We start from the raw sequence: 19,649 nt of genomic DNA on the forward strand, positions 1-19,649 counted from the left end.
CTCACTGGTAGGGAAGGGCGAGCGACGCAGTCCCTCGCCTGCGATAGCCACTGACCCCACTCGGGCTCGGGCGGCCCCTCTTCCATTCCCCCAAATCACTGCCGTCTTATTCCTGCCCAACCACCCTCGTCAATCTCTTTGAATCTGTAATTTAAAACAGGCATTCATGGACATTCTTCTTAGAAGGCCTAGTGCTAAGTCGCAGTTGTCAAGGGAACCGCGTGTCTGGAGGGAGAACAGGCTCTCCGGAGTTTCCCGGGAAACCACCCCCCGCAGAGGCAGGTGCGGCTGGCTGGGCCTCGCGGGGAAGGGCTCTCTGGGCGGAGTCGGGGCACTCGGGGCCTGGGGCGTGGTCGCCGGGCTGCCGTGCGCTCGGGATCAGTCTTTTTATACATATATATATATATACACATATATATATGTTATAAAATTCTAACTTCGGTGGAGTACTTTACTTTGATATTCCACTTGCAAAACAGAACCACTGATTCCTTCCTGCTTGACAAGATTGAGTCGCTATCGAGGAGCTGCCCGTGCTTTGGAAATGGTCCAAATCGACGAGGAACTGCCAAGGAGCCCCCTCAGACAGTAAGGTTCTGTTGGCCAGGGTCCTGGGGACAGACACGAGTGTTGGTGCGCGCGACTGAAACGGGAGCAGAGCAGTTGAATGAGCTTCTTACGCTTTGCATGGTGCGCAGAATATCCCACCGATACCCAGAAATCCAGTAGAAATAGGGACGAGTGTTGCTGCGAAAGAGCCTTTTACATTTGAAATGCATGTTAGGTTAACTGGAAAGGCGCCTGCCTCTTGTTTTGTTTCAGAAATACTGTTGGGAAAAGGATCCGATTTCTGCTCGGAGTGAAGGAAGTGGTCTCTGGAGAATTCCTAGGTCAGGGCTGGCATTTGCACCTTTTCATGGTCTTTCCCTGCACAGTCACTTCAGCGGCGGCGTCGCTGGGGCTGAGGCCGGGTGACTGCGGCTAGGCATGCGGATTTAGTTCCCCGCCTGTCATCTTTGTGGCTCCTTGTGGGGGAGGGGCGGGCGGTCTGACACAGTTATTAAACCTGGCAGCTGCGCTGGCGGCACTGAGGAGCATTTTGAGTGAGCTTGCAGAAAATGAGGGGCTTTCAGCTGGTCGCCTGCTTGTCACCTCTCGCTGCCTGAAAGGCAGCTCTCAGAGCGCTTTCCTGTCCTTCTAATTACAGCGGCGGGGGCAGTGCGCGCTTCGGGACGCAATTGGAAACGTGAGTATCTGTGTCCCCCGCACTGCTGGCAGGCGGCTAGGCGCTTGAAGCTTCCAGACCGGTGGCGGGGACGGAAAGGCAGGGATAGGAGAGGCGGGCGCGCGTGCGGCGGGGCTGCGGGAGGGCCCCGAGACGCGCGTCGCCACGCCTTGTCTGGAGGTGGTGCGCGCTGGCGAGGAGGCGACAGCCCGGAAGGCTGCAGACGGGGGCGTTGAGTGCAGGGTTGCCAGCGCCGGGCTTGGAACCGCCCTATGCTTTGGGGATCCACACACAAAGGAAATAACCTTGGCCTAGGCAGCCAGGGCAGGCAGCCCCGTCCCGCCCCCGATCTTTCCGGCCCTTTTTGAAGATGGAGAGAAGGCGCGTTTTACGGTTGGCTCGAAACGAGATGAGGCCAGTGTTACAGCCCGTGGGGACCTTTGTGCGCTGCGCAGTGGCGGCTGCGGCCGGTCCTGCAGGGACACGGGCGTGGCGGCGTCTCAGGGAGCGGCGCGCATCGCTGAGTCCGGGCCCCGGAGGGGGCGCGTCCGGGTTTCTTTGAGATCTCAGCGCCTTTGGGATTTCAGAGCCCTGCAGGCCTCAGTCTCTCGCCGCGCCCAGAACTCGTTTCTTCCTTCTCTTCGCACAAGGGGTTTAACAGGGCAGACGTGAAGTGAAAAGACCTCAATTCCCTCCTTTCTCCCCAAAATATGAGTGTGAGGCGGTGTGGTTTTTTTTTTTCCTTGCTATAGATTGCTAAAAGGAATCTTGAAGTTCAACTCAGTTTTATATTTAATTCCAGACAAGGTTTTAATTTTACAGAGCTGGCATCATGCAAGGGTGTGTGTCTCTGTCGTTTACACATTTCTTAAAGAAACTTGGCCCTTCCCTAAAGGTTCCGAGGAGCGTTTCACAGAGTCACGTGGTTTCAGAACGTCCTGTTTAATGTTTCAGGTGCATTTCTGTGTTGATTTAGCTGAGGCCCAAATATGTGATACAGAGGCAGGCTCTTCTCTTAGGGGACCTGAAGTCTAACTACTGCAGTCTCTGAGGCTCAGGTTTCTTGATGTGGTGTCTGGCCTCCACGGTCAGGGGCTGATAGCCAATGGAAGACCTCACCTTCCCCAGAGGGGCTTACCAGAGCCAGGACCCTGTGTTAGAAGTGTGAGCAATGAACAGTGAACAACTACTTAAACTTTCCAGGTCTCCGTTTCCTCATCCATATAATGGGTGTAACATGATAATATCAGATATCCATCAAAGTAATATCTAACTCCTAGCCTAAGAGATAGGCTACGATTTCTGCGTGTCTTCCATCTCCCACCAAGCAGCTTTTCTTTTAACCTGACATTGGAGGATTGGCTTAATGAGAGCAAGTAGAAAAGACAGAAAGACTACAAAGTGGAAAAATGAAAATATAATAATCCTCAGAAAAGTAGTAATCAGTATAGCTTAGAATTTGCCTAAAAATACACTAACCAATTGCTTGTACACATATGGTGTACATATGGACACATATGGTCTCTTTAATTTTATTTATCAGGTTATGGCCCTGGGGAAAGATTGATGTCTGTCTGCCTCAAAAATAATGCTTGACATTTGGTGCTTAAATTTGCCCCAAATTGGCCAGGCACAGTGGCTCACGCCTGTAATCCCAGCACTTTGGGAGGCCGAGGCAGGCGGACCACCTGAGGTCAGGAGTTCAAGACCAGCCTGGCCAAAATGGTGAAACTCCGTCTCTACTGAAAATACAAAAAATAGCCAGGCGTAATGGTGGGCACCTGTAATCCCAGCTACTAGAGAGGGTGAGGCAGGGGAATTGTTTGAACCCAGGAGGCAGAGGTTGCAGTGAGCCGAGATCGCACCATTGCACTCCAGCCTGGGCAACAGGGTGAGACTCCGTCTCAAAAAAAAAGAAAGAAAGAAAAAATTTGTCCCAAATTTTGGTTTTCCATCTCGGAGTGGGGTTTCTCAGATTTTTGCACATGAGTTTCTTGTTAATAAAAACCAGATGATGATTAAGTAGAAGTGTTGTTAAAAGAAAGAAATGTGATTCTGAAATATTACATATGACATATCAAAACTAGAAATAAATACTTCTACTGAATTCTACTCTAGTAAAATAATGGTTAGGGTATTGTTCTTAATTTTGTCCACTGTACTTTAAAAAGAATATGCAGAAATTGGAGGGAAGGGGTTCAGAATGGGGAAATCAAATAATGAGGTGGAAAGAGGAGAGACTAAAAGAACCGAGGCTGTTTTAGGGACAGAAGGTGGAGTGGCGACTTCGTTACTGTCAAATGTGTGAAGGGCTGAGAAGGATGGAGTAAGAGAAAACCAGATTTTGATTGGATATAATGAAAAACTTACAAAATGGCGAAAAAGTAAAATTAACCACCAAGAGGCGTCTAGAAGTGAACAATTTATCATCTGCCTTTCATGGCCCCAGCCCAGCCATTCTTTACCCTAGCTGCAGGCTAGAATCACCTGGGGACTTAAAAACTCCTCTGAACCTGGATCCTTCCCCAGACTCCAAGATTCTGACTTAACTGGTATAAGCCCAGGTATGGATATGTTCTAGGAGCTCCCTAGGCAAAACACTAGGTAGAGAAACGTTGGTCCATGCCTAAGAGGACAAAGTCTACCACTGCAGGGCCAGGCAGGGAGCATAGATATCCGAGGAGGGCCAGGACCTGCTGGGGTTCACTTGCTGAGGAGGCAGCTGTGAGCCACACTCAATGTTCTCCAGATCTTCTGATTTGCCAAGGGAAGCTGGAATTTTTGGTTTTTACATTTGTGAATATGACATCTCCAGATCTTTAGAGGTTGGCAACTAATTAAGGGTAAAGCATTTTAAAATGTTTCGTGCTTGCTGAACAAAACACCCCAGCCGAAGCTGGCCCCCCGTCCAGATAGGCAACTGCGACCAGACTTTTGCCTTCTTTGTGGGTAACGGGTGTGAATGGGAGCTCTCCCGGGGCCTCTTCTAGCTTCAGTTTTATGATTTGATGCTTTCTTTTTAACCTGAAGAAACATCTCTTGGCCTCAGTCTTTTTAAAGGCATGTCATGTCTTCCTGGCCGAGTGTCTACCCCTCCATAGATCTCTCTGGATTGTTTGAATAAAGGAACGTTTCTAGTTCCCTAATCTTACCCTGGCTGTAAATTAAGGAGGCTGCCCCCTGGAGATTCTGAGACAGTGAGAATTCTAACCATTCTTAACCACGCCTGCCACCTCCCCCACATCCGCCACTCCCAGCTCCCTTGCTCCCTCCACTGGTGATGGAGATGGGGTGAATGGGGTTCAGGAGGCCTGGGAAGTGTCCTGAAGCTGCCTCCTGGTGCCCCATCTCTTGCAGGGGAGGGGAGGAGTATGGATTGATCATATATATAAGCTTATAAGCAGCACCATTGTTGAAGTATGATTCTTACAAATGAGACTCTAAAATTCCCAGTTCACTCATCTCTTGAATTTCCCTCTAGCCTTCTCTAAGCCACACAAGCCATGGAGTATAGTATGTCTCCATCACCAAAGAGGAGCAATCGACACCTCTCTGCATAGACAAGAATATCTTGACCAGAGGTACAACAAATCCAGGCGGACTAGCACTGAGAGTTGACTGGATTCTCCCTGCCTCTCCCCTGTGGGTTAGGGCTGTTGTACTTTGGATGGTGGGGCCAGGTGGTGAAGTAACAGGAAGGCAGATCACCTGCCTGTCTAGCATTCCCCGCCCCTGCCTGCCCACCCTGCTGTAGTGCTAAGACCAGGGTGACACCTCTCTTCCTTCCCAATGATGAGGCACTGACAGCCTTCCAGGGTGGCAGAGAGACCTGTGTGTGCAAGGTGGCAGAGATGTGGTGCAGAAGAGATGGGCACTTACTCCAGTGCTGATACACAGAAGCCAGCTTTGTTCAAAACAGCGTTGTTTAGCAAGGTTGCACTGTATATAAATTAAATTAACATCCTTAAGCAGCTGCCTGTTTTCAGTTCCCACAGGCTAAGCAGGCAAAACCAGAGTGACTATGAGCAGGTGTCACGTTCCCCTCCAAAGGTCACAAAAAAAGAAAAACCCCAAAGCCATGGCCATGCTGTCTCCAGTCCTTTTGCCAGCCTCTTGGTTCTCCAAAGTCAAATCTTTGGCTTGTGGTCCAAAGATTTCACTATCAATGAGAAGGTAAGGGGAGTTTTGAAGTTAGAATGTGTAAATGGCCCAGGGAAAAGGAAAGGAAGTAAGATCCAGCTGTTTGGTTGGATTCTGGTTCAAACACAGAAATATGTTTCTTGGAGGAGCAGAAGCCACATCAGCCCCAATTTTGAGTTGCCAAAACCATAGGCTCAGGCTGAGATGCTCTACCCTGGCATAATCTCTCTCCCTCTCTCTTAGTGACTGCGTAAAAAATGTGGTTGATTCTTTTCCTGGAATCATAGATTAGCACATTCCACTGCATTACCCTCTGCCCCCAGCTAGACCAGATCCTGAGGAGCAGGGGATGAATAGTGGGGTGCTCTGACACCCATTTAACAGTCTCACAGTGCCTTGCTTCAAGCCACTAAGCAGCCTCACAGCTGTGCCCCAAAATGGGCTGCACACAAGGTTCTTCCTACATGCTCCTTTCAGGCATGAGACCAACCTTGGGGATCAGTATTCCTGTCCTCTTTTCCAGGGCAGTGGCTAAATACCATCCACTGCTTTGCACTGGCACCTGGAATGTCAGGCTCTGACTATTTCTGGCTTGATAATGACAGGTTCCCTATGGAGAATTTTGGCCGATGAGCTTGTCAGCCAGGGTTTACACAGTCAGTTTGTGTTTTTTCTTGAGGTAGTTTACCCGGTTGCCTCTCTATTCTAGAGCTTTCCTGTTGGCTCTTTCTTTTTGACAAATTGACTACTTAACGGAAGATCTACTTAAGTGTGTCCAGGGACAGAGAGAGAAGGTAAAACCCCAGTCTATTGCTTTGAACCTTGTTGTGGTGGTAGCAGAAAAATCAACGAAGGGAAAATTTCATACTGTTGGCTAAAAAGCAACTATTCAATTCATCCCTGTCCTGATCAATAATTCTTGTTATATGAAATTAGTAAGAATATTAGGAAAGCTCAATTATGCAATCCTATGAACTATAATTGGTTTGTAAAAACAATTTCATTGGAAATTTTATTTAAAGTAGATTATTTTGATCATTGTATAGTGGCAAATCAAAAAGTAAATTCTCCTCCTAAGGTATAGTGATATGTAATGGGCAACAAAAATGCAGGAAACTTTAAATCTGTTAAATAATCACTCTTGTTCCTACTGAGAATGAAAAAAAGCAAAGGAAGCATGTGGCAATTTTAAAACATTAGCTCTTGCCATCATGTTTAGAAGAAAGATTTGCACAATTAAAAAAAAACAGATAAAAAATAAAACAAAGACAGTGTCAGGTGGAGTGCTAGACTGGCTAATCAAATGCTGGGACAAGTGGTGCGGATAGCCTGTTCTACACCAAGGCTAGAAGAGGGGAAACTGATATTCTTGGACACAATCAGGTTATGAGTGCTGGCTCTAGGGCTTTGAGCGGTGATCTAGAACTGGAAAGGTAAGCAGAGAAGGTGGAAATACTTTTCACCTAAAGGCAAACAGCTTGAGCAGTGGCTCAAAAGGCTGCAGGAGCATGGATTTGGCAACTCATTTGATATGGGGAGAAAGAAGACAGGCTTTCTTCTTGGAGACCGGTGGTTGGGGTTTGTATTTCAAAGGTGTGTGACCTTGAGCAATTTGCTTAAGATGCAGTGTCTCAGTTTTCTTATCTGTAAATGAACAACTGAGCCATTGTAGGTTGTTCTAAGGATTAAAGAAAATTGATATAAAGTGTCCAGCACTGTTCATTGCATACAGATGATTAGTCTGTGATGAGTATTTTTTTCAGGACAAAGACATAAAACGAACTGTATCTTACTTCAATATCAGAATGAGGACTTTGAACTTGTTCTCAAGACCATATGAAGCCACCCTATGGTGGCTTTAGGAAGTGAAAGCATTTTTATACCACTTTACATTAGAAGTTCATTGAGTTTTTACAAAATCTTTTTTTTTTTTTTTTTTTTTTTTTTTTTTTTTGTAGAGACAGTATCTTACTCTGTTGTTGAGGCTGGAGTGCAGTGACATGATCATAGGTCACTGCTGCTTGGTTCTGGACTCAAGTGATCCTCTCGTGTCAACCTCCCAAGTAGCTGGGACCACAAGTGTGCACTACCAAACCCGGCTAATTTTTTTAAATTATTTTTTGAAGAGACAGGGTCTCGCCATGTTGTTCATGCTGGTCTTGAACTCCTGGGCTCAAGCGATCCTCCAGCTTCAGCCTCCCAAAGTGCTAGGATTACAGGCATGAGCCACACCAGCCTAAAAATTCTTATATGACCTTTTGAATCTCTGCTTAGATTTTTTTTTCTTCTCTCTTGTGCTTGTAACTCAAGCTTTAATACTTGAAAAGATTCATGAAAATTTGAATATACTTTTCTAAATCTGTAAGAAGACTGTCTCCCAAGATGGTTTGTCAGTAAACCATGTGGTTTATGGTCAGCATTGTGTTATCTCCAGCCTTTCTGAAGAGCTAACAGTAGCTCCGAGTTTAATTATGTAATAAGCTATGCCTACTATTTGATGCCACGAGAAATAAACTTTGAAAAAATTCAGTACTTGAAAATATTTATCAAATATGTAGGATCGTCTGTTTCCATTAGTATATTATTCTTGAACATTTTCCCACAACCCATTATTTTTAGCTATTTTAAGTAAGAGTTACAACTTTGCTATGCTTTTGGTTTGGTGATGAGTAATGTTTCCATTGTTATATCTCTATTTTACAACTTCCCTGAACTGTTTAGTGCAATTTTTAGAATATGAGTCAGTTACAATCTTTACACTGCAGTTTTGAACCATCTTTTTATGACCTTCTAAGTGAAATATTTCTCTGAAAATTTCCCCTGCTTTCCCTCTCCCCTTTCCTTAATTCCCTTGAGTTAGTCTTTGTTAAGCATTATAATTGAGTAGAGTAAACTGTGTTATCTAACACTTTTCTACTGCTTTTACAAGCACAAAGATGAATCGGAGATTCAACAAAGCTTCAAGGTTCTAGAAATAAGCGCTTTTGAGACAGGCGAGCAAAAATCACCAATCTCATTAGCTTCTCCAAAGGAAACAAATAAGTCTTGTGAGCTACTACTGGGATTTTTAGAGTTTTCCAGGCCTCATTTTAAAGAGATGGGGACTCACTGTGTTGTCCAGGCTGATCTTGAACTCCTGGCCTCAAGGCATCCTCCCACTTCAGCTTCCCAAAGTGCTGGGATTATAGGCATGAGCCACCATGCTGGCCATCTAGGCTTCAAGGGATGTTTGTTTGTTTGTTTGTTTGGAGACAAGGTTCCCACCCTGTTGCCCAAGCTGGAGTACAGTAGTGTGATCATGGCTCACTGCAGCCTCAACCTCTCAGGCTCAAGCAATCCTTATACCTCAGCCTCCCAAGTAGCTGGGACTATAGGCATGCACCACCACACCTGGCTAATTTTTAAAATTTATTTTTTTTCATAGAGACAAGGGTCTCTGTATGTTGCCCGGGGCTGATCTCAAACTCCTGGGCCGAAGTGATCTGATCCTCCTGCTTTAGCCTCCCGAAGTGCTGCAGTTACAGGCGTGAGCCACCATGCCTGGCCAGGCTTCATTTTTAAAAAGGGGAGGGGAGGGTTGGGAGCTAGCTCTCTGGCTCACAAACAATAATGACTTCAATTTCTGTTCTTTCAATTGCATTTTTATGTTTCCCTGGGAGGGAGAGGAAGACCAGGCATGCTCATCTTGCCAATGTGATTAACTCTTCATTGGCCAGCCTCTTCGGACATCCATTTACTGCTCATTCTCTAGTATTCTGAGGAACAAAGATTTTGTTGTACTTTAAACTAAAATAGCTTGTTTGTTCTAAGAACGCAATACTAAATTTTGAGATGGAGACTGTATTTATACAGAAACACTTTGCAAGCAAATGTTTATAACCAGCCCCTACTGCTTTTACAAGCACAGAGATGAATCAAATATACACAAAAGCTTTGTGCTAGAAAGAACCTCCATGAATTGAATGTACGTGCTATATGGTAGGCATCATTCTTGTCACTGTGCATGCATGATCCCATTCAGCCTTAACAGTTATCCTATGAAAAGTTATCATCCTCGTTTTAGAGATGAGAAAACTGAGACTTAGAGAGATTGAGTACATTTTGCAAAGTTGCTAGCTATTAAAAAGCAGGTGCAGGAGTTGGAGTCATGTCTGTCTGACTTTAAAGCCATCGCTTTTCCTGATTGATATACTCTGCATATGACATGATGCACAGCAGAATCCTTGGGAATATTCTGCTCCCCTTGGAGTTCCCTGCTTAGTGAGTGCTTCGTGCTCAAAGAACTCTCACAGACAATGCTAGTACACTTATTAGTTTTCTTTGTATCCTTTGGTTCTCACAGGCCAACTGCTACAAGGCAGGTCCAACAGATTTCCTAGATGACTGAATATTGGGCAGTATTCCAAGGTGGTCAATTATGTCTAAGACTCACACAAAAGCATTAGCAAGGATTGCTCCATGGATCAAGAGCAAATCAATGTACAATTGTCCTCTGCAGCTAACTTATTAGGGAACAAAAAGTTGCAATATTTCACTGGAAACTTCCATCCACTAGAAAAAAATGAGTGCTTAAGCAAATTTGGCCAGACTCTGATTATGATTAAGCATAAACCTCCGAAATGAAATTCGTGTGTACATTCTCTCTGCGTGGGACCAATTTGGCCAGCTTACTTTAAGGAAAAGCTTTTTGTTGTCTGCATTCTTGCCAAATTTCTAAACTTTCAAGGGTAAGGACTGTAGTTTTAACTCTTTATTCTGGCATTTAGTCATTTAGCTTACTGCTTGGCATATAGTACATCTTCAAGAAATACTTGTTTGGATTGAGTGTATCAGGGTTCTCCAGAAAAACAGAACCAGTGGGAGATATATACATGTAGATATATAGATGATATAGATATAGATGATATGGATATTGATATATACAGAGATTTATTATAAGGAATTGGCTCATATGATTATGGAGATAGACAAGTCCAATCTGTAGGATGGGGCAGCATGCTAGAGACCCAAGGAAAGCCAGAGTTCCAATTCCAAGGCCTTCAGTCAGGAAGAGCTGATGCTTCAGCTGAAGTCCACAGACCATCTGCTGGAAAGTTCTCTCTTACACAGGAAAGCATTCATCCTTTTGTTCTAGTGACACCTGCATTAGTTAAATAAGACCCACCCACATTATGGAGGGCAATCTGCTTTACTGATGAAAACACTAATCTCAGGCAAAAAGACCCCCATAGAAATACCCAGAATAATGTTTGACCAAATATCTGGGCACTGCATGGCTCAGGCACATAGACACACAAAATTAGCCATTACAATGAGTGAATGAGTAAATGAGAAACAGTAGTTTCTGAACTGTGGCAGAGCAAGTGGACTTCAGGCATTGGCCTCTGTTGTAGCCTTGAGTTACACCACACCTCAGTAATAGGAAGAGCTCTTCTTTCCAGTGAGGCAGCACCAACAGACTATAGGGCTTGAACCCAAGATGCCACCTGAGGGGAATTCTCATGTGGCCACTTGTGCCCAAGTGATCAGTTACCACTGAATTATGTGAATTAAAGAAACAGGTTGGGACATGTACCATGCTCTCCAGAACTGAGGGTGAAAAGGGTGTCTTTCTAAGAGGTAAGATTTTTTGGAAGTGGAATCCTATCATGTAAGACCCTAGTTTTTCTAAGAATTTGTGGGAAAAAAATAACCTTTACCTGAGTGTATGTAGCCACATTTGACTACTTTGTTTAGTTGATTTAATGCAACTCAGTGGTTACTGTAAATATCTGAAACTTGTAGATTATTGCTTCTCTAAAATTATAATGGGATCCATTTCTAGATTTACATCATTTTTTTTTCTTTGAGACAGGGTCTTGCTCTGTTGCCCAGGCTGGAGTGCAGGGGCGCAATCTTGGCCCACTACAGCCTCCAACTCCTGGGCTCGGGCAATCCTCCCATCTCAGCCTCCTGAGTATCTGGGACTACATGCATGAGCCACCATGCCTGGCTAATTTATTATTTTTTGTAGAGATGAGGTCTCACTATGTTGTCCAGGCTGGTCTCAAACTCCTGGCCTCAAGCTATCTTCCTGCCTCAGCCTCCCAAAGTGCTGGAATTAAAGGCATGAACCACTGCACCCAACCTAGATTTACATCTTCTTTTTTTTTTTTTTTTTTGAGGCAGAGTCTTGTTCTCTCACCTAGGCTGGAGTGCAATGGCATGATCTCAGCTCACTGCAACCTCCGCCTCCCAGGTTTAAGCAATTTTCCTGCCTCAGCCTCCAGAGTAGCTGGGATTACAGGCGAGTGCCACCATGCCTGGCTAATTTTTGTATTTTTAGTAGAGACGGGGTTTCACCAGGTTGGCCAGGCTGGTCTCGAACTCCTGACCTCAGGTGATCTGCCCGCCTCGGCCTCCCAGAGTGTTGGGATTACAGGCATGAGCCACCGTGCTCAGCCGATTTACATCTTAAAATGTGCTGCAAACTAAAGAAGCCTAGGAAACATATCCCTGCTTTGTGATTTAAGCTGTATTTTTGTTATTCACATACAAATCCATTTTAGACTGTACCTTTTAAGACAATGTTGTGGGAAAACAAAAAAACTGTTATTAATGATATTAGCATTTTGCTCACTTGGCTTGGGACTGCACGGATTTCTTACTGTAGCAAGTTTTTGTTTATCTAATTTAGTTTATCTGTACAATTAAGCTAACTTCTCCCCGAAAAGAAGCAGTTCTCATATTCTAACTTTGTTTTAATAACTTTTTATTTATATAAACACATGTACTTAATTGTTTTGTTTTGTTTTGTTTTGAGACAGGGTCTCCCTCTGTCACCCAAGCTGAAGTACAGTTGTGCAGTCATAGCTCACTGTAACCTTTAACTCCTGGCCTCAAGCAATCTTCCTAACTCAGTCTCCCAAAGTGCTGGGATTACATTTACAGGCATATACCACCATGCTCAGCTCACATGCACTTAATTTTTAAAAATAAGATGGTACTTTTAAAAGCTTATATCTAAATACAGCAGTCTCTTTTCTCCTTACTAAAAGAGGCTTCCTCCCTAAAGACAGCCCCTTTCAACATTCTTAGCCATTCTTCTGCTAGTTGCTTCCATGTTTCTAAAAATTGTCTTCTTTCTGCTATTTCTTTTACATTTTTCCTTCTTTTATTCAAATAAGTAATATATTTACATAGTTCAACATTCAAGAAAAAAAAAGATAAAAACAGTCAAAGTCTCTTTCCTACCCTGGTCCCCAGCCTCCCGAATTTTCTCTTGGCAGGCAACCAGTATTACCAGCCTCTCCCATATCCTTCCTGAAATGTCCTTGGATATACATATACTACTGATTATTGATAAATTTTTTGTATTATCTGTTGACTCTCACTTATGGTAGATGAGAACTTAGCTTTCTCTTCTACACTCTACTTTCTGTCTTTCCTTTCCTATAACTTACTTATAGTACAAGTCTTGATTACGTCTGTATTTATATTACTAGGACCATGTAAATACTGTCACTGCTGAGTCAAGTAGTTTACTATAGTTGTGTTTCCTTTTATAGGCTGGATTTTTTTTTGTTTTGTTTTATCCAGAGCTAATAATTACTTCATTTTTTTCTACTAGATTTTCTATGGGTTTATTGTTAGTCTTCTTCAAATGCTCCAACAGATATGTCACGATTATTAAAGTTTTTTGTTTAATTCAAAATGTTCCCGACACTTTATGGGTTCCACTTCTCCACTCCCTCTGGGATTTTCCTCTCTTAGTTCTCAATCCCACCCCAATTTGGACTGGTTTTATTTCCGCCCCAAGATGCTATTGTTTGGGGCTTGCTTTTGTAATTCTTCTATATTAGATTCTCTTTTCCTAGAACCCCATATCTTTTCCTTGCTTGTTTTAATTCTGTTTTTCTGAAATAAATCCTCCAGTAGTTTCTTAAGAAAGGATACGTTGAAGGTAATTTTTGAGCCCCTTGCTTTTTAGTTTTTAAATTTTTACTTATTTTGAGACAGGGTCTCACTCTGTTGCCCAGGCTGGAGTGTAGTGGCATGATCATGGCTCACTGCAGCCTCAACCTCCTGGGCTCAAGTGATCCTCCTGCCTCAGCCTCCCAAGTAACTGGGACTACAAACACATGCCACCATGCCTGGCTATTTTTGTTTGTTTGTTTATAGAGATGGAGTCTCACTGTGTTGCCCAGGCTGGTCTCGAACTCCCGGGCTCAAGCCATCCTCCCATCTAAGCCTCCCAAAATCTCAAAATATATTTATTCTACCCCGACGCTTCTTAGTTTGGCTAGATATAGAATCCTCAGGTAAAAAATTGTTTCTCTTCAGAATTTTGTAGGTGACTCCATGATTCTGTACCACTCTCCACTATGCCCTGTGTTCCTTCTAGTCTCTACCATTGCTGCTGGGTCCTCCATAGCCATCCTCACTCTCCTTTTCCTTCCTTGTGAACTATTTTTTCTTACTGTGTATTCTCATATTTCATGGTGACTTGCCATGATTTGAGGGGTTTTTCTATTAATTATTTTGATCACTTGGCTCTTTTAAATATGGAAATGTATGCCTCTCATTTATGGGAAGATGTCTTCTATTTTTATCTTTGCTAATCTTCTCCCTTTTATTTTCTCTGTTCTCTCTTCTGGAACTCCAGTTGGCTGGAAACTGCACCACTTAGATTGATCCTCTAATTTTCTTATCTTTAATGCCATTGAAATCTTTTCTTTTCAAACTTTCAATTTCCAAGGGCTCACTCCTTGTTCTTTTTTAAAAAAATATCCTGTTCTTATTTCATGGATGCAATATCTTTTTTTTTGCTCTGAAGATACTAAATATAGTGAATTTTAAAAAACTTTTCTTCTACCCCTTGTATTGTTTCTTTGTCCTTTGAGTTCCTTTTTTCCATTTGTTTTTTTTTTGTTTATTTGTTTCAGACTTCTTATTTTCACAAATGTCTAGTGATCTCTGACTGTCCATTCGTATTTAAGAGTGAGGTTCTATAACACTTGATTGGAGTCTTTGTGTGATTGATAGGTTTGGTAATTGGGACAAGACCTTTGTAGGGTGATCTGGCAGTAATCTAGGTTTTTCTTTGGGTGATCCCAAAAGGCAGCGCTGGAAGGATTTTTCCCTCCCTCCCTCCCTTCCTTCCTTTCCTCCCTCTTTTCTTTTCCTTCCTTCCTTCCTTCTTTCCTTCCTTCCTTCCCTCCTTTTCTCTCTCTCTCTTTCTTTTTTTTGGAGATGAGGTCTCACTCCGCCACCCAGGCTGGAGTGCAGTGGCACAATCATAGCTCATTGCAACCTCACCCTCAACCTGGGCTCATGTGATCCTCCTGCATCTGCCTCCCTAGCAGGTGGGACTACAGAGGCTTAAGCCACCATGCCCAGGTGTATTTTTCTTTAATGGGACCATTTAGTTTCTTCTAAGACTAAGAAACCTCCTAAGAATACTTCTGCTTTGGGTAGATAAAAGTGACTTCCACCATTCTAGGAGCATGAAATGGAACAGAATCTGGAATGCCTACCATTCAGTATACAGACTTCACTTTAATCTCCAGCTTTCAGTTTGGTATGCTTCCACCTCCCAGGGGTCTGTCTGGAGACCTCAGATTAAATTTCTCCTCTTGAATAGAGGCTGTTAATTTTTCAGCATTTTACTTAACCACAGGGCTGGCAGGGTGTGTGTGGTAAAATTAGCCACATAATGATCTCAAGAGTATGGACCCTACAGCCAGAATGTTTGAGTTTAAATCCTGGCTCTGGTAGTTACTAGTTGCATGACCTTGGTCAAGTTCCCTAAGCCCTGCAGTTGGTGACTCCACACTAAAGGTGAATACCACAGTGTCCAGGGAGGTAAAGAACACATTTGGATTTTATTTCTTTTCTTCACGGTCTATCAGTTTTGTACTGTAAGAATGCTTTCTTTTATAACACATAACCAAACCAATGAAAGCACAAAGGAATACAATTGCACACATGATCTTGCCGCGAAGATGGTATGGTGTTTCCCACTGAAGTAATTCATTGTTCACAGAATTTGGCAATAAGAAAAGGAACAAAGTCTCTAAACAAATAACCCATTGAAAAACATACCATGATTTGAGGATGACGCAATGGCAAATTGCAACATGGAAAGAAGTCCTGAATGAAAATTTTATATTACAAAAAGATCAAAAACTGTCCAACAAAATGGCAAAGAAACAATGTTTATTTTGAAGTCTTACTCAGTTTTCATGTTTGACTTTACTCTCGCAGTCTTACCAAGTTATTTATTTTCAGTTTACCACCATACTTAGAAATAGCATGGGATCTTTCTCAGCTCTTAATTCCCTTTGCCCCTGGGACAAGTATAAAACTATGGGGGTGCAGTGAATCCTACACCCTCCACAGTAACTGGAAGGAGAAGAACAATTGCCTGGAGAAAAGTGCAGGGGAAAAGAGCGCAGACTTAGGTCAAACCTTCACAAACAGCGCCTAATTTAAAGGACACAGGCATGAGGTTCTGTCCACCAGTGGTCCTAGGCTTCCAGGGGTTGCTGAAAGTGATCCTGAATCCCTCTGCCCAGAATTTCTCTTCTGCAGACTTTCTGACTTGGAAGCACAGGAAATGGTAAAACACATAAGTGATGGATAACATGAAATATAAAAACATGTACTTTCTGAGGCTCATTTGCCAGTTTCTTTGCCATTAATTAATTCTTGGTTTATTTGTGATTTTTAAAAATAGAGAAAATGTAGCCAGCTACTTATAAGTAAACATTTTAAATAGGAAAAATTTACAAAGGTGTGTGTACAAGGATTTTTTTTTTGCATTTGTTTATATTCATTTACCTACATTAGGGAATTGGTTAAATAAATTGTGCTACATTCATAAAATAGCATGCTATGCAACCACACACACACAAATGAGCATATAGAACTAAATATTTCTATAAGGAAAGTTATCCATGATATATTCTTGGTAAGAAGGCAAAATAAATAATAAATTACATAAATTGTTTTGTTTTAATAGGCACTGTTTTGATAATATGTTTTCCTAGGAAACCGTCTTGCATGATACTAAATTGTTAAGTAATGATTTCTCTGTGGTAGGATGTTATATGAATTTTTGCAAAGAGCATTTATTGCTTTGGAACTAGAGAAAAAAGTGACCAAAGACAGGCAGTGACCAAAGGCAGGCACTGGGAACCACAGAGTTAGATGAAAATGATCTGCAGGCACTGGGAACCACAGAGTTAGATGAAAATGATCTTAATAACAACAAATTAGATAATCATGATTGCCTGGGATTAACACTGTAGAAACTTTATGGGAAATAACTCGAAACATTTTTTTCATTTTCTCAAATAAAACCAGTTGGGTGGGGAAGCAAGGGAGTGTCAAATAAGTTTTTCTGAAAAAAAAAAAAAAATCAAAGAAAATCAATTGAGTAGACTTAAAGATATAAAATAGTGTTTCTTAAATTAGGAAGTATATTTGTATATAGCAGTTGGTTTAATTGCATTTTTAGAAGTTCTCTAAGGCTGGGTGTATTGGCACTCACCTGTAATCCCAGCACTTTGGGAGGGACTACTTGAGGTTAGGAGTTCAAGACCAGCCTGAGCAATATAGCAAGACCCCGTCTCTACTAATCAATCAATCAATCAGTCAATCAATAGCTGGGCATGGTGGCACATGCCTGTAGTCCCAGACACTCAGGAGGCTGAGGTGGGAGGATCACTTGAGCTTGAGAGGCTGAGGCTGCAGTGAGCTGATTGTACCACTGCACTCCCACCTGGATGACAGAGCGAGACTTATCTCAAAAAAAAAAAAGTCTTTAAAATACATTCTCATGGTGTTGATTCTTCTCAGCTCTAACCTAGCACTTATTCAAAATTCTTTAAGAGTTTCATTTGATTAAAAAATCCTTCCACAGTGGAGGCATCTTGTTCTCTTCAAGAACTTGATACATATTGAAGAGTGGAGAGGCTGTTACTTACGACACACTTGGGGCCAATATTTCAGGCAGAGTCTTGAAAGAAACTTTGCTGTGACTGACCTGCCTCAGAAAACTTAGACTCCCACACCATGCTTTAATGTACACATTGAACCTATCCAGTTTGCTTTATTTAACAGTTCCCTACGTTTGTTTTCTGGGAGACAGCAGGCTTAGTTATCAGATTATTCCAAGATAAACTGTGTAATATGCTCTTCTTATTATGATCCACCTGGGTATGTGACTTTTGATTTAATTTCACTTGCCTATTTGAGGTAGCATTTTTTTGACCTATCATTTTTCTGGCATATTTCAAGTTTTGTAAATATATACAACTGTATGTGTGTGTATATTGTATATATGAATGTATATGTATTTATATGATGTTTTACTAAAAAACAAAAAAAATTAAGCCATAGAATTTGTAAAGATTTTAATATTGATGAAAGCTCTCTGTGATTCTTCACTCTAACATTGACAAAAGAATCAACCTTGTGAAATATTCCTCCAGACTTGCACATAGTCTATAATTGGAATGTATTTGAATTTTCAAGATTTCCAAATGTCTACGTGTGGCATCTTTCCATGCCTAAATATGGGATACGTGAACCATGTTCATTTTCCTCTATAGCACAGCACTTTGTGTGAGTGAGGCGCGTGTCTCTCCACAATGGCCGTCTACACGATCAGGCACATTCTAACTTCATCTGCATCTAAAGAACAGATGTGCACTTGTGTGGCCATCCATGGATGTATTCATGGCGCCTGCAGCTTGGATGTGGATGGTACATTTCAATCCACTGCATAGCAAAATACATGCTGAAGTGAATGGCCTGATTGTTGAGGATAACAGTGTTAGCCTTTTTACTGAAGAAGAAGGAGAAGGAGGAGGAAGAGGGGGAAAAGGGAGGTGGAGGAGAAGGAGAATGAAGGGTAAGAGACAAGACAAGGTTTAATCAACCTCAGTTATACAGTAACTTTCATTCTGATTGTAACAAACAAGTTAATCTACATTGACAAATTAGTTACCATCTCTATCACCACTTTTCAGTGAATATGAATATGTTCATTAGAATATGTTTTTAAACTAATCAATATAATTGTCTGGTATCCCTTGAACACTAGGAATGGCATGTTTAACCGGACCCCAGCCTAGTGAGCTTCAGGCTGATGGTGCAGGGCATTGTGGCTATAAAAGGGGTGGTATTGGGGGTGGTGGCAGGGAGCAGATTAGTTGCAAAGCATCTGCCGCATGGTTGCTTTTTAAAAAAATCCTGCGGTTATGCCACAGCAACCCCCAAACACAAGCTGGTTAGTACCACACAACTGCTTTTTGAATGCTGAGCACATTCACCTACAAGCTAAATTGTAGGCAAGCCCTGGAGCTTTTACTCCTCTTGGGAAATTTGGTGGGGATGAGGTGAGCCTGGGAAACCTACTCAGAGGCCCTGTATATGATGTCCAGATTGAACCCTATGCCAGGGAGCTCAGCCGGGGGTAAAAACAGCTGTCCCTTTGCTCATCAAGCCCTTCACCCTGTTGAGGGCTATGCCAGCCCTGAGAAAAGGACACCTTTTTCTAATCACACAAAGGGCTACTGGTGGGCTGCCCAACTAGATGTGATGTTAGCTATAACCACTGACACCTGATCAGTAGACTTGGCAGGCACCAGGCTAAGACTATTATTATCTTACTTTACACTCATAACTACCATTAGCTGCTTTTTATAAATGAGGAAATGGAGATCTAGAAAAAGTAAGTGGCTTTCCCAAGATAGCTTTCATAGTCCCACCTTCCCTTTTTTAGTAAGGATGGGTTGTTAGCCTTAGGACCGAGGCTGTGGGACAGCAGGTCCCAAGAGTTTGTTGAATCAGCATATCCAGCATCTGGGAAGGGTCAGCGTTTTCCATGCCCAGGTGGCGAAATGTAAACTACTATAGATACTTATCCTGTACATATTTGATATTTGATCATGTCTGATGTAGCTCTGCACCCCTCACAAATCCTACCAGCACACTTTAACACAGCAAAGTTTCAATCAGTATGAATTGGGGCTAGGCGTGGTGACTCACGCCTGTAATCCCAGCAATCTGGGAGGCTGAGGCAGGCGGATCACCTGAGGTTGGGAGTACCAGACCAGCCTGACCAACATGGTGAAACCCCGTCTCCACTAAAAATACAAAAATTAGCCAGGCATGGTGGCGGGTGCCTGTAATCCCAGCTACTTGGGAGGCTGAGGCAGAAGAATCACTTGAACCCAGGAGGCAGAGTTTGCAGTGAGCTGAGATCACATAATTTCACTCTAGCCTAGGCAACAGA

The 19,649-nt window shown here is 42.7% G+C and overlaps 1 protein-coding gene across 3 annotated transcripts in view; it reads left to right on the forward strand.

The window, feature by feature from the left end:
* Window positions 1-306: 306 nt before the first annotated feature.
* The window catches only part of TRIM2 (tripartite motif containing 2), a 187,194-nt gene continuing 167,851 nt past the window's right edge, over window positions 307-19,649 (forward strand). For 2 of the 3 annotated variants that reach the window (XM_057302191.2, XM_057302192.2), the window contains exon 1: window positions 334-588. The gene's annotated coding sequence lies outside the window, so the exon portion shown is untranslated. Of the gene's footprint in view, window positions 589-19,649 lie in introns of all 3 variants that reach the window. The other variant, XM_057302194.2, reaches the window with a different exon arrangement.

Source organism: Pan paniscus, chromosome 3 (genome assembly GCF_029289425.2).
Source record: "Pan paniscus chromosome 3, NHGRI_mPanPan1-v2.0_pri, whole genome shotgun sequence".
In the NCBI taxonomy this organism is placed as follows: Eukaryota; Metazoa; Chordata; class Mammalia; order Primates; family Hominidae; genus Pan; species Pan paniscus.